We start from the raw sequence: 7,469 nt of genomic DNA, 5'->3' as shown, positions 1-7,469 counted from the left end.
TTCATTTATATGCTTTATGATATAGAACTCTACATGATTTTTTAATAGGATGAATTTGCAGTGATATATGTCATGGGATTTGTAGGACTTTACTATGATGATAGAAATAGGATGTATGTTTTATGTGTGGATCAAAATTATGAGAATTAGGATAATTGCTTATGTGAAATTACTTGGATATAAGATGAATTAAATTGTTCAAATGCAAATTGTATGCAAGTATTTGATGTGTATTATAATTCTTGTATTTTATATTATATGAGTTTACTTGAAGTTACTAATGTGTAATTGAGATGCGCAAGAAGTTATCCATGTGACCATGGAAATATTATGGAGAGCCAAACCTAGACCTATGTATGTTCATAAGGATAGGTTTTGTCTATTTGGAGAGACAACACCCCGTTTGTGTTGTATTTTATTCATAATAGTAAATGATGCATGTGTGTTAAATGTTATTTAATTGGTTTATGTAAATCCAACAAGAGACACGATTTCATGTATAATTTTGTAAAAGTATTTTCTTTGTGTCACTTGACACATGTGTGGATTTATGTTTGAGTTTTAAATTTGTCTCTTGGAGGAAATTGTTTAACTATAGCTTGTTCAATTAAATTAATATGATTCCATAAATGCCTCGGGTAAAGAATCTTTGAGTATGGTTAACTTAGGTTTGACCCGAAAATAAACTTCAGAGGGGTTTAAAAAGGGTTAAATGGACTCCTAGGGTTAGTTTATTAGGGTTTCCTAAAGCCCATAAGGTATACCTAAGGGTTTAGGAGTAATTTTAGGCAAGTTTCTACTCCCATGTGACCTTTTAGACACCTAAAAAAATGGCTTTTCTAAGTTGTGCGAAAATATAATTTTGAAGGGTCATCTAAGTTGTAAACTTTCCCTTTTGATTAAGAGTTCCCTTTCCCATTTTACCTTACCTTCCTTTTCAGTTTTAGAAACTTGTCTGAGAACTCTCACTGAGGCCCTTTTAGGCAAAAATAAGAGATTTTGCGGGTAATCACCCACTCTTCATTTTTGGAGACAAAGAATTGGAAGGAAAAAAAAAAGATAGAATTGGGATCTAGAATTTTGGCTAAGTGTAGAAAGGAAAAGACTGGTGGAATTGGGTTGCTCATACTCAACAAAACTAGTATACCTTTGGGCAGTTTAAGGTTGGTTCCTCTTTTATTGTAATGGTTTCTTATTGCTTGTTGTAGTGAAAGAAATTCTTGTGTTAAAGGCTAGTTTTCCTTGCATGTGTTTCTTGGAAAAATATTTGGTGTTTTATGTGTTTACCTTTGTTTTGTATTTTATGTGTTTTGGGAGTAATTAAGTTCTCCTACTCTTGGGAGAGAGGATGGTCTTGTGGGTGGTAGCAGTGATAGCCCTTGAGTGAGAGGCTCCCGTAATGAGAGTGATCACAAGGGATATTGTATGATCCTTGCTGCATGGCTTGTTTATGCATTGGGGGTCATAAGGAGGGGAAAAGGCATGAATGCCTTGGGGGGCATAAGGAATGCGGGGTTGTTATTCTTTTGAGGTATTTGGTTGGCCATGAGGTGGCTACATATTTTACCATACATGCAATCTCCTTAGGGTACTTGGTCCACTACCACCCTTGAAAAGGTCATCACAAATGTGTGGTGCAGTTTAGCCTTGGTTGGGAATGTGTTGGTAGTATTTTCCCTTATCTTTTGTGTTTGCATGTGTGTACCTGTCTAGGGCTTGGTTCTCCAAGCTCGGGGGTGGCTACTAGTTAGCCTAGGCTGGGAGGTGAGCACTCCATGGTCATATCCTTGATCTTAATTGCAGGTTGTTGAAAGAAAGGGATTAGGACAAGTGGGAAAATTTGATGCAGTTAATCATTGCAGAATCCATTTGGAAATATGTTACTATTTTGTTTTAAAATGTCCTCATTATAAAAGTTGAGTGACCTATTTGTAAAATGACTATAGTGTCTTTTAAAGTAATTCCTAGAAATGTAATAGTTATTTGTTATATTGCAAAAGATGAAATGAATAATTCTGGAATAGTTTTCTAAAGTTCTGTGTTCTGAATTTAATTATTGTTGAGTATATTAATAATGTGGAAAAGCAACTAAATTTATTTTACCCCTTTATGCATGTGAAATAGATCCAGGAAATAAAGAAAGGAATTAATGATTGTATGCATGTTGTTTTGAATAAAAATATTGCAGTTTAATTTCCTAATTTCATGATTTAAGTTTAAGGATTCTAGATAATTATAGTTGCAGAAAATAAAATCACATATATAATTGTAGAAATAAAATCTAAAGTAGTTATAATTATTCCTATAGTTTTAATTTAATAAATTTTGGATTTATTAAGTTGTTAAATTTATTGATTTCTGAAATTTACTTAGTTGCAGAAATAGAAATCTAGAGTAAATAGTTATTTGATTTAAATAATTTCATAGTTCAATAGTTGTTGTTTTAAGTTTATTTAATTTTGTTAATTGCCTTTGTTGCAGAAAGTAAATCTAAAGTTAAATGGCCTATCTAATTTAAATAATAACCTATTTCTATAGTTGCTGGACAATTTTATTTAAATCTGTGAGTTAAATATTTGTAGAAAATAAATTTAAAGAGAATAGCCTATCTAAGATTTTAACAGCAAGTATCATAAAATAAAGAAAATCATATATACACAGATTTAAACTTGGATGATTTTAACCATTCTGTTGAAAATGTTCCAAATAAAATATCAACATACATTTGCATATAGAGGTTGCCATAGATCTATTTTGCAGCAAAATATATATATATATATGGGTATATAAAATAAATTTATACACGTATATATATCTGTTATTTGTTTTCACCTCTAAATAATCCTATTTTACAAATATATATATATATATATATATATATATATATATATATATATATATTTTATTTTATTTAAAAATTTTAAAAAAAGAAACTTACAAAAAAATAAAATATACAAGTTTTTTGTTGGAGAAGGCTTGGCCCTACGGACTTCCCCGCTGACCGGCCCCTCCACACAGTGGGCACGGACTCCCCAGTGGCAGTCGCAGCCACCACTGTGGGCTGCAACCCATAGTGGAAGGCCTCGGCCTCCACTGTGGGCGGCGACCCACAGCGGCGGCGGCGCCATCCCTATGGGGAGCAAACCCCGGTGCCGTCCCCCCCCCTTCAAAAAAAAACAAGTTGTCGCCTCCCCAAATAAAACGCGACCGGATCTGCCATGGCCGCTACCCAAGCTTGCCCTACACAAAGAAATTTTAGAACTCTAGCTCGGTTAGGGCTAGGGTAAAATTTGATTAATGATTCTATAAAATAAAATAAAATAAGGGATTATTATATAGATTATTGAAGGGTTAGGGTTTGCATGGGTAAGCCTTTTTAGGTTTATTATATATTATAATTATATATATATAAAATAATATTTATATATACATATATATATATGGCTGTAATAATTAATTTTAAATTTCAACAAGATTGAGATGATATAAATTAATTATTAATGAAGTTAATATTAAACCTTTAATTTAAATAGGATGAGACGTTTTAAATATTAATGAAGTAATATTTAAACTTAAATTTAAATAAGTTGAGTTGTTTAAATATTAATGAAGTTAATATTTAAGTTTTAATTTTAGATAAATTGAGATGTTATGCATTAAATATTAATGGAGTTAATATTTAATTTTAAATTTAATAGATCGAGATGTTTAAGAATTTAAATAGTAATGGAGCTAATAATTAATTTTATATTTAAATGGGTAGAGTTGTGTTTAAATATTAACGAAGTTAATATTAAATGTTAAAGTTAAATAGAATGTGATGATCATGAAGTAAATATTAATGAAATTAATATTTATTTTAAATTTAATAAATAGAGGTGTTTATAAATTGAAAAAAAATATATTAAAGAAGTTGTTATTTAATTCTAAATTAAATAGTTTGAGCATCAATAAAGCTAGTCCATTTTAATCTACGTTAATTTTTAAATTATTTTTGTGTATTTAAGTTAGTAGATAAAGTTAATTCTAAACTTAGTTAAGACCAAACATGTTAGAGCATTTTGTTGCTAGATTAATGTTTATAGTCGTGATTTTGAAAAAAAAAATTATTCCGTTCTTGTCCTAAAATTTTGGGCATGACATAAACTGTCTATCGGCATAAAGTTTGTTTTACTAGTATTAAGAATTGTGTTTGGTTAAGTTATTTTTGGTTTAAGTTTTGTTGGACAACTGATTCACCCCCCGCCCCCCTCTCAGTTGTCTCCAGGACTTAACAGTTCCTACCAAGGAGCATCTTGCAAGTATTTTTACCAAACCTCTGTCTAAGACTACATTTGAGTGTCTTAGAAGACAACTAGGGGTTGTACCCCTTCATCAGGTCAATTAAACATGATGTTGATTGCATCAGTCCCTAAACTAATTGCAGAATCTTACATGGATTCATGTTTTTGGAGTGGATGTATTCCACAAGGGGAGCATCAAGTTACAGTTTGTTGATGCATAGTGAGAATGTTGAAATTACATGTTTTATTTTCAATTTGGCATTAGTGTCAACGGGGGAGAAGAATTATGTAACTTGGGAGAAATTTTTTGTGTTTGATTAGGTGAATTGGTGATAGGATGATGACAAACAAAGCATGGTGAATACTTGGTATGTAAACCAAGATTCCTATTCACTAATCACAATAGAAAATCAGAGGCGTTGATATTTGTATTGCCATCAATGCTAAAGGGGGAGATTGTTGGCATTTTAGATTGTTGGTATTTTGCATATTGATTGCATTAATGATATATTGTCATTAGTGTCAATTGAACCGGTGAATGGTATTCATGATATTGCTGATGTTATTTTTATTATTGCTTTTGTCTTGTAACCGGTGTGATAAACTTTGTGGAAGATGTTGTAAACTGGTATGGTAGTTTGTAAGTTAAACTGGTGTATAGGGTTAAACATTTATATGTTTTGTAACCGATAAACCCTACCAGTTGTTTTTGTTAAACCCTAAACGATCAAAATTTGTTGGTTTAAGATCTAGTACTAAAAGAAAATCCACGCAACCAGTCAAATCGAGAAAAGAAAGGGATTGAACCAAACTGGTTGGGTATGTTTGTTGTCACTGTTGGCATATGTGCACAGCATGATGATATGATGATATTGTATGTTGTCATTGATGTCAATATGCTGAAGTATGAACCGGTATATTAAAGTTTGCAAACTGGCATGAGAACTGGTATGATATTGTGAACCGATATATGTGAGAACTGGTATAACATTGTGAACCGGTATGATTGTTCAAGGTGAACCGATATGTTGGTATGAGTACTGGTATATGGAAGTTTTGCATGACTACCGATTGGTAGTCTTAGCTTCAAGGTTTCTGGTTTATGCATTACCTGTGTGATTCAATCGATGACATCTTGTGATGAGTTAGCATTGTAATGAAGATCAAATTGTGTTTCCACGTCAGCCTTGTGCACGTGAAGGATCTTACATCAAGGAGATCGATCCTATCTACCTCAAGAATGTACAAAGTCTCTATAAACGATGCAGAGCGCGTGATGGGGTATCAACTTCCTAAAGAAGCAAAGAATGAATGATGGAGAATGTCTTAAGATATGTTCTCGACAGTTGCATTTAATTCTATTTTGATTAACGGTCAGGATTGAACCGACTGAATTGCGTAACCTAAATGTTTAGGGTTTAGGGTTTATGCTACCGACCTATTTGTTTCCTATAAGGTCGATGTTGTTTTTCATTTTGAGGTTGTTGGAAAATGTTGTGTGTATATCTAAGTAATGAGATATGTGATTCTTGCTAGACTAGAGGAGTGAAGTGATACCTACAGAGGGTGAGTGTAGAAGGAGAAAAGGAACTAAAGCGGATTTGCATTGGCATTGACTATTGTTACCAGATCGTTGTAATACCTGTTGACTTCTAACCACTTCAATAGTTGGAAAATCCATAGGGTATCTTTAACCGGCTTGTTGTAAATCCTTTAACAGGGTGACTCAAAATCATTGAGTTCTTGAAATCCTCTAACAAGGTAACCTTAACAGGGTTTAACCCTTAACCGGGTGATGCCTAGCAGGATCGGTTCCTCACAGAACCTATTGTAAAGTATTTAACTAGACTAGGCTCCTAACAGAGCGGACTTCAAAAGAGTTCAAAGAATAGCTTGTTGGTATTCATCCCCACCATGGTTTTTCTTAGTTGGGTTTCCATGTGAAAAATCCATGTGTCATGTGTGATTCTTTTCAAGCGATGGTTTAGTGTTTATGTCAAGCAGTAAATCACGTTGAACTAGCAGTTATTATATCTTTGATGATAGATTACTTGTTTATGCATATGAGTGAAGTGAAAAGGAGATGTTAGGTGAGGTAAAGTTCTAAGTGTTAACTAGTTTGTGCTTGTCATAGTCACTCTTGGTTTTACCAATTGTACCCTGTTTTGGATCGGTGTTACTGTTTGCCTGTTAAGTGCAATGTCTGCATTCTAACCAATTTAGGGAAAGTTTTTGGTTGTATTGATTTACCCCACTTCTCAGTACTGGTTTGGTACTAACTATTTATCATTATTTAACAATTGGTATCAGAGCGTCCTCCATGTCCTCTATGTTGTAAGCTTAACTGCTTGAGGAAAAGATCCTGATCTAATGATGAAGAGGGAAGGTCCAAAGTTTAACAGAGATAACTTTAAGATATGGAAGGATAGAATGAAGATATACATCAGAAGCATGGGTTCTCAACACTGGAGTTATGTTGAGAATACTTATGTTATCCCTACTGGTACTCTCACCGATGATCAAAAGAGAGAGATTCAGGAGAATGGGCAAGTCATGGAAGCCCTAATCAACAGTCTTTCTAACATTGAGTTTATTGATGTTCAAGATAAAGAGAATCCCAAAAATGTATGGGATGCTCTTGAGAATATCTATGGTGGTGATGAGCATGTAAAACAAGCTAAGGAAGAAAGCCTTAGGGGGAAGTTTGAAGATATGCGGATGGTTGAAGGAGAGACCATTCAACAATATGGAATAAGAATCAAAACTGTTGTTGGTGATATCAAGAGCGTAGGTGGTATAATGGAAGACTCCACTGTTGTTAGCAAAGTTTTGAGATCCATATTACCGATCTATGCAATAAGGGTTGCTTTTATTCAGGAGTTGAGGTCTGTAGACAAGAAAAAGGTATCCCTAGACTCCATCATTGCAAAGTTAATAGCCTATGAGCTAAATAATTATGATGGCAACATTCAAAAGATTAAATCAGCCTTCAAAGCTTCTACTACACCATCTAGAAAAGGCAAAGAGGCTAGTACCAGTGGTGAAACAAGGAAAAGTAGAGAAATGGATGATGAGGAGATCTTGATGGAATTCGAAGCTCTTCTTGCCAAGAGATTTACCAAGGGAACCAGTAAATACAGAGGCCTCTAAAATGATTTTCTTGTAACTGGATAGGACACATTGCTG

This window comes from Cryptomeria japonica, chromosome 8, assembly GCF_030272615.1.
Source record: "Cryptomeria japonica chromosome 8, Sugi_1.0, whole genome shotgun sequence".
In the NCBI taxonomy this organism is placed as follows: domain Eukaryota; kingdom Viridiplantae; phylum Streptophyta; class Pinopsida; order Cupressales; family Cupressaceae; genus Cryptomeria; species Cryptomeria japonica.
Note: the sequence above shows the minus strand (reverse complement) of the source record.